This window comes from Prosopis cineraria, unplaced genomic scaffold (genome assembly GCF_029017545.1).
Source record: "Prosopis cineraria cultivar Desert tree isolate PC_DT_omini unplaced genomic scaffold, ASM2901754v1 PC1736, whole genome shotgun sequence".
In the NCBI taxonomy this organism is placed as follows: domain Eukaryota; kingdom Viridiplantae; phylum Streptophyta; class Magnoliopsida; order Fabales; family Fabaceae; genus Prosopis; species Prosopis cineraria.
Window position 1 is genome coordinate 18,773 of NW_026557061.1, and position 7,441 is coordinate 26,213.

At 36.9% G+C, this 7,441-nt stretch overlaps 1 non-coding gene across 1 annotated transcript; it reads right to left on the reverse strand.

Annotated features, from left to right (window-relative positions):
* Positions 1 to 810: 810 nt before the first annotated feature.
* LOC129300757 (small nucleolar RNA R71) lies at positions 811 to 917 on the reverse strand. Its single transcript, XR_008590829.1, has one exon. It is a non-coding gene; the product is annotated as a small nucleolar RNA R71 (small nucleolar RNA).
* Between the last annotated feature and the right edge of the window lie 6,524 nt (positions 918 to 7,441).

Genomic DNA, 7,441 nt, shown 5'->3' on the forward strand with positions numbered 1-7,441 from the left:
AGAATTGCCAAAGCTTCTTGATTGAGCATTTCTAACTCTCTTTCTACTTGTTTGGTGTTATTTTTTTTTCTTTTTCATTTTGTTGCTATTGAGTTTAATAAAAAAATAAAAAAAATTATTTCTCTTGCTTTTGTGTGTTTTGAATTGTTTCATGTTGATTTGCATTTTAGTTTAGTTTGTTCTTTGTTCTTAATTTTTTTGAGCTTGATTAGTGCATGACCCGAAGAAAACATACCTCTTTTGTTGAATTAGATCCAGAAATTGAAAGAACTATTTCTAGATTGAGAAGATCACAACCTATTCTTGATTCTCATTTGGTTTGTAATTCAACAATGGAAGGTATCTTAGGACATGAGCATGTGCATAATGAGGGCCATGGGAATGGGAATGAGAATTTGCATGATGATGGCCATGTTAATAATGAATTTGAAGGCTTGCATAACCCTAGAGAGGAGAGGAGCATTAGGCAATTAACTCAACCTAATTGGCATGATAATCCTTATGGCTTATATGTTCCTCCTACTAATGTTCAATTTGAAATTAAATCCTCCTTGATTAATGCATTGCCTAAATTTCATGGGTTACCAGGAGAGGATTGTCATAGGTTTTTGCATACTTTCCTATTGGTTTGTGATACTATGAAGCCTATGCATGTAAATGTTGATGATGTTCAAGCTAAGGCTTTTATTTTCTCTTGAAGGTTTAGCAAAGGAGTGGTATTTCAACTACCCTTCTTATGTGAAAGTGAGCACATGGGCCGAGCTAAGAAGACTCTTCTTAGATAAATTCTTTCCAAATTCCAAGGTCACCAATTTGAGAAAGCAAATCTATGGGGTCCAACAAGGAGAGGATGAGAGTCTCTATGAGTATTGGACTAGATTCCAAGGCCTTTTGGCTAAATGCCCACACCATCAAATTTCTAGTGAGAATTTAGTCCAATATTTCTATGAGGGCTTGATTCCAAGAGACAAAGTTAACATTGATGCCGCTAGTGGTGGATGCTTGATTGACCTCACTTCCTTAAAGGCTTGGGAACTAATTGACAAGATGGCTTCAAGTGGTGCTCAATACTCTACAAGGGAAAAGAGAAATGTGAATATGGTAGGTTCCTCAGTTCTTAATGATTCATATGTGGACTTGCTAGCTGCCAAGATTGGGAGAATGTTGGCTCCACAAATATCTCAAGTGAGCAATGTAAGTACTTCTCAAGCACTTGTCCCTTATTCTTGTACTTTTTGTGACTCACCTATGCATGTAGAAAGCAATTGTCCTATTAAGTTTGAACAAGTAAATGCTATCTACAATGGAAAACAATCCTATGGTGGGAGGCAAGGGCAAGGAGCTTATTCTAATACTTACAACCCTTCATGGAGAGACCATCCTAATTTCTCCTATTCAAATCCAAATGTGGCTTTACAAGACAATCAACAAAGAGGATCCTATCAAAACACCTTTGGCCGTGACCCTCCACCTCATTTGTCTCAAGGTAGCTCTTCTCAAAGCTACAATCCAAGTGGTAATTCTCTTACACCTTCTTCTAATTCTTATAGTGATAGGAGGCTTGTTCCAATTGAGAGTTCTTCTAATTCGAACTCTTCTAATGATGTGAATGTGTTACGTAAGCAGTTGATTGAAATGAACTCTTTGTATAAAAACATGTATGATGGCTTAGGGAACAAGGTAGAGAGTATGGGTAACAAGTGTGAGAACATGAACTCTAAAATTGATGCCCTTACTTCTCAAATGAATATGCTTGCTAACCAATTAAGTGCAGCCAATGCTCAAGCCTCTACATTACCATCCAACACCGTTGCTAATCCTAAAGCTAATCTTAATGCTATCACATTGAGGAGTGGCAAGGAGTTGGGAGAAAGAGTACAAGAAGACAAAAGACAAGGGAAGGCCGAGAAGCCCTCTTTAAATTCTTCAATTGATGTTAATGTTTCTAGTTCTTCTTTTGCTCCTAATGATGCATCTTTTTGTAGAGATGATGAGGATGAAAACATTGAGGAGATCATATGTGAGCAACCACCATCTAAGGTGGAAAAGGGGACTATGGCCGAGTTGTTTAGTAAGGAAAAAGAGGGAGAGGCCGAGCAAAGTGAAACAAGAAAGGAGAGTTCAAGGAAGGAAGAAGGAAAGCAAAGTCAAGAGATTATGAAGAAGCTTCCTTTTCCACAAGCACAAGTGGTCCCTAAGCAAGTAAAGGGACAATTTGATCAAGAGGGTATATGATTTCTTCCACAAGATTCATGTTAATGTACCCTTGATGGATGTAGTTAAGAACTTTCCTAAGTATGCCAAATTTTTGAAAGATTGTTGTACAAATAAAAGAAAATTTAGGCCTAATGCAAGGGTACAATTACCCTCATCTGTGAGTGCTATCATGAAGCCTCAACTCCCTATAAAATGTGAGGACCCCAGTTCCTTCACAATTCCATGCAAGATTGGCAACACACATTTTTCTCATGCATTGATAGACTTAGGTGCAGCCATTAATGTTATGCCTCTTTCAATTTATCATGCCTTGAGTCTTGATTGCATGCATAAGACACCTATGATATGCCAATTAGCGGATAGAAGTGTTAGAAAACCACATGGAGTAGTAGAAGACTTGTTGGTTTGTGTTAAAGGTCTATTATTTCCTGTGGATTTCTATGTGCTTGATATGTCAAAAGAAGGGAGTGGGGATGATATTTTGATTTTAGGAAGGCCATTTATGAGGACTGCCCGTACATTGATTGACATGGAAAAAGGTAGTTTGATTTTGAAATGTGGAGAGGATCATGTTATTTTTAATATATATGAAGCAATGAAACATCCTTTTGAGGATTATTCTTTGTTAGGTGTAAGTTCCATTGAGTTATTGCTTCATGATGCTTGTGAGTCTCACATGCTTGATTCTTTCTCACATGTTGATGATGATTTGTCTCTTGTTACTACTACATGTATTGATGGATGTAGTTGTCCTATTTGTTTAGAGATTGATGCATGCTTGAATGATGCAACTACTTCTTCTCATGATTTGTTTAAAATATCTCCTATGCTTGATCTTGAAATGCTTGAGAAGGGTATATCTTCTTGTGTTGTAGGTACTAAAGCCATTAAGGCCGAATCTATGAGTTTTTCTCCACTCGAGCTTGATGTTCTTAGGATTCCCAAGCTATTGGAGGAAAATTCTACACTTTCACATGTCAGGCCGTGGCTCAAGTCCAAGCACTTGAGGACAAGTTGCAAGAAAAGGGGGAGGCTGTAAAGAAAGAAGAGGAGAAATCAAAAACAAGTGAGAAGCCTAAAAGACAAGATAGTACCATGGAATATTCCACCAAATTAGACTTGAAGAAGCTCATTCCCTCTTGTGTAGAGCCACCTACCTTGGAGTTGAAGCCTTTACCATCCAATCTCAAGTATGCATATCTCATTGAGAATGAGAAGCTTCCGGTAATAATTTCTAACTCTTTATCTCTTGAGGAAGAAAATGCATTACTTGATGTGTTGAGAAAGAACATACATGCTATTGGTTGGACTTTGGCTGACATTCCTGGTATTGACCCTATTGTGTGCACACATAAAATTTTTCTTGAGGACAATGCTAAGCCCATTAGGCAACCACAAAGGAGACTTAACCCATTGATTTTAGATGTGGTAAAGAAAGAGGTTGTTAAGCTACTTAGTGCTGGGATCATCTATCCTATAGCTGACAGTGAGTGGGTGTCTCCAACCCAAGTTGTACCTAAGAAAGGGGGGATTACTGTGGTAAAAAATGAGAAAGGAGAGCTTGTTCCAACTAGAGTTCAAAATGCTTGGAGAGTGTGCATAGACTATAGGAAGCTCAATAATGTGACTAGGAAGGACCATTTTCCTTTGCCTTTTATTGATCAAATGCTTGAGAGATTGGCTTCCAAGTCCCATTATTGCTTCCTAGATGGGTTTAGTGGGTATTTTCAGATTCCTATAGCTCCTAGTGACCAAGATAAGACTACCTTTACATGCCCCTTTGGTACATTTGCCTATAGGAGGATGCCTTTTGGTCTTTGCAATGCACCTGGTACTTTTCAAAGATGCATGATGTCCATATTTTGTGATTTTATTGAACATTGCATGGAAGTCTTTATGGATGATTTTACTGTGTATGGTGAGTCCTTTGATTCATGCTTGCATTCTTTAGATAAAGTGCTTGGTAGGTGCATTGAAAAGAAGCTTGTGCTTAACTTTGAAAAATGCCATTTCATGGTAGATAAAGGAATTGTTTTAGGCCATTTGATTTCTTCCAATGGCATAGAGGTGGATAAGGCCAAAGTAGATGTGATTGCTTCTTTGCCATATCCTGTTTGTTTGAAAGATTTGAGATCATTTTTGGGACATGCAGGCTTTTATAGGAGATTTATAAAGGGGTTTAGTGAAATTGCTTTGCCTATGTCTAAACTCTTACAAAAAGATGTTGATTTTGTTTTTGATGATGCTTGCAAAAGGAGTTTTGACACTTTGAAAAGCATGCTCATTTCCCCTCCCATTCTTAAAGCCCCAAATTGGTCTTTACCTTTTGAGTTGTCATGTGATGCTTCTAATTTTGCTGTGGGAGCTATGCTTGGTCAAAGAGAGGGCAAGTTATCATATGTGATTGCTTATGCATCTAGGACCCTAGATTCAGCTCAGGTTAATTACACCACAACTGAGAAAGAGTTGTTTGCTATTGTTTTTGCACTTGATAAATTTAGATCATATCTTCTTAACTCTAAAGTTGTTGTGTACACTGACCATGCTGCTGTGAGGTACTTGTTTAAGAAGACAGATTCTAAGCCTCGCTTGATTCGATGGGTGATCTTAATGCAAGAATTTGATGTGGAGATAAGGGATAGGAGTGGTTCTACCAATCAAGTAGCGGATCATTTGTCTAGACTACCTCATTTAAAAGCTACTATGGTAAACTCTAACCCTACTATTCCTTGTGATTCATTTCCTGATGAGGCATTGTGTGCCATTTCATCTAAGCCTCCATGGTATGCCTCTTTTGCTAACTATATTGAGTGTAGAGTCTTGCCTCCTTGTGCTTCACGTTTTGCCATTGAAAAATTGAAAAGAGAGTCTAGATTTTACATTTGGGAACCACCTTTGATGTGGAAGATTTGTAGTGATAAAGTGATTAGGAGGTGTGTTGATGATGTTGATGTGCCTTCTGTTCTTGAATTTTGTCACTCTCATGCATGTGGTGGTCATTTTAGCTCAAATAAGACAGCTAGGAAGGTTTTAGATTGTGGATTGTATTGGCCTAGCTTGTTTAAAGACTCTTATGAATTTTGTAAAGCATGCTTGAAATGTCAAAAGGTTAGTAGTTGGGGTAAGAGACATGAAATGCCTCAACAACCCATTTTATTTTGTGAGATTTTTGATGTTTGGGGCATTGACTTCATGGGTCCCTTTCCACCATCCTTTAGTTTTGAGTACATATTACTTGGTGTTGATTATGTTTCAAAGTGGATTGAAGCCATTCCTACTAGAACTTGTGATGCTAAGATTGTTTTGAAGTTTCTCAAATCTAATATTTTTGTAGGTATGGAGTTCCTAAGGCCTTGGTAAGTGACCAAGGATCCCACTTTTGCAATAAGATGATGAAGGCTCTCTTGGCTAAATATGGGGTGCATCACAAAATCTCTACACCATATCATCCCCAAACTAATGGCCAAGCCGAAGTATCAAATAGAGAAGTCAAGAAAATCCTAACCAAGGTGGTGAACACAAATAGGAAGGATTGGTCTTTACACTTGGAGGATGCTTTGTGGGCTTATCGGACCGCTTATAAGACTCCCATTGGCATGTCTCCTTTTCGATTGGTGTATGGAAAGGCTTGCCACCTCCCTGTGGAGATAGAGCATAGGGCCTATTGGGCCATCAAGAAACTAAACTTGGATTTCCATCTTTCGGCTAAGGAGAGATTTCTTCAAATGCAAGAACTTGAGGAGCTTAGGTTGGATGCCTATGAGTCTTCTAGAATCTATAAGGAGAAAACAAGGATCCTTCATGACAAGCTAATCTTGAGGAAAAAGTTCCAAGAAGGAGATCAAGTCCTCTTGTTCCAAACAAGGTTTATTCATAAGCATGCCAAGTTGAAGTCTAAGTGGGAGGGACCATATCTAGTGACCAAGGTGTTTCCCTATGGGGTTTTGCAACTCTTGAATAAAGCCACGGGTTCCACTATGCAAATCAATGGTCACCTATGCAAGCTCTACAAAGATGCCAAATCACTTCAAAAGGAGGAGGACTTCTCTCAACATGTTTTTGAACCACCATGATAAGGTTGTATCTCTCTAACCTTGAGCTTTTACCTTCCTTTAATTGATATATTTAATGATAGGTATAGTTCAAGTGTGGGGGAGATGAACCTAGTAGGAAAATTAGAGTTTATTTGCTTTATTTGACTTCTTTGTTTTGTGTTTTAGTTTGAAAAAAAAAATATCTGCACCACACTTTTGTTATGCATTCATTATTGATCTCACCTTATTTTATCACTAGTCTATACATACATTGAGGACAATGCATGATTTAAGTGTGGGGGAGAGAAATAAACATTTTGTTTTGTTTGTTTGGTTTTGTTTGGTTTTGCAAAAAAAAAAATTCAAAAAAAAATTCTTTGTTTTGTTTTGTTTGAGGTTACTTAATTACCTAGCTCTTGAATGGATATTTTGATTCTTGAGATGTGGTAATTTTTAGGATTGAATAGGTGTGAAGTGAACATTCTTTTACCTTGAATTAATGGATTAGAGTGGCATATTACCCATTCATGGAAGAGGCTAAACACTCATGTGTGATTAATTCCTTAGTGATGTTACCCTCTAGAATTTGTTTCACTTCTTAATTAAGACCATATATCTTGCACTTGTTTGATAGGAGATGAGAGATGGCATTCATAAAAAATAGCCAAGAGCCAAATAGCCAACCTATTATTATTTATTATCCTTTGTTAGCCACTTTGAGCCTTTGGTTTGATTCTTAAAAAAAAAATTATCACCCTATTTTTCCCCAAGGAATGCATGTTACACTTTTATATGTCTTTTTAATATTCATTGCATGTCCTAGATCAAATGAGTGGATGCCTATTATCATTTCTCTATCCATTACTTCCATTGTTTTCAAAGAGTTAGGGGCAACCAAAAAAAAAACAACAAAGATAGATTTGAAAAAAAAAATATAGTCAAAAAGAAAAGAAATAAAGTTGCTAGAAAAAGAAACAAAAGAAGAAAAAAAAGAAAAGAAAGAAAAAAAATAAAAATAAAAATAAAAAGTTGCCTAGCTCATCCATTCCATTTGTTTTATTATTTCTTATCATTTCTTTCCATCATCATTGTGTTAAGGTGTTCACTCAATTGAGTTAGGTTATGCTTTGCATATTAAGGGGATATATCTTGATTTAGCATTATTTTGATGCTACCCTATTTTTTTTATA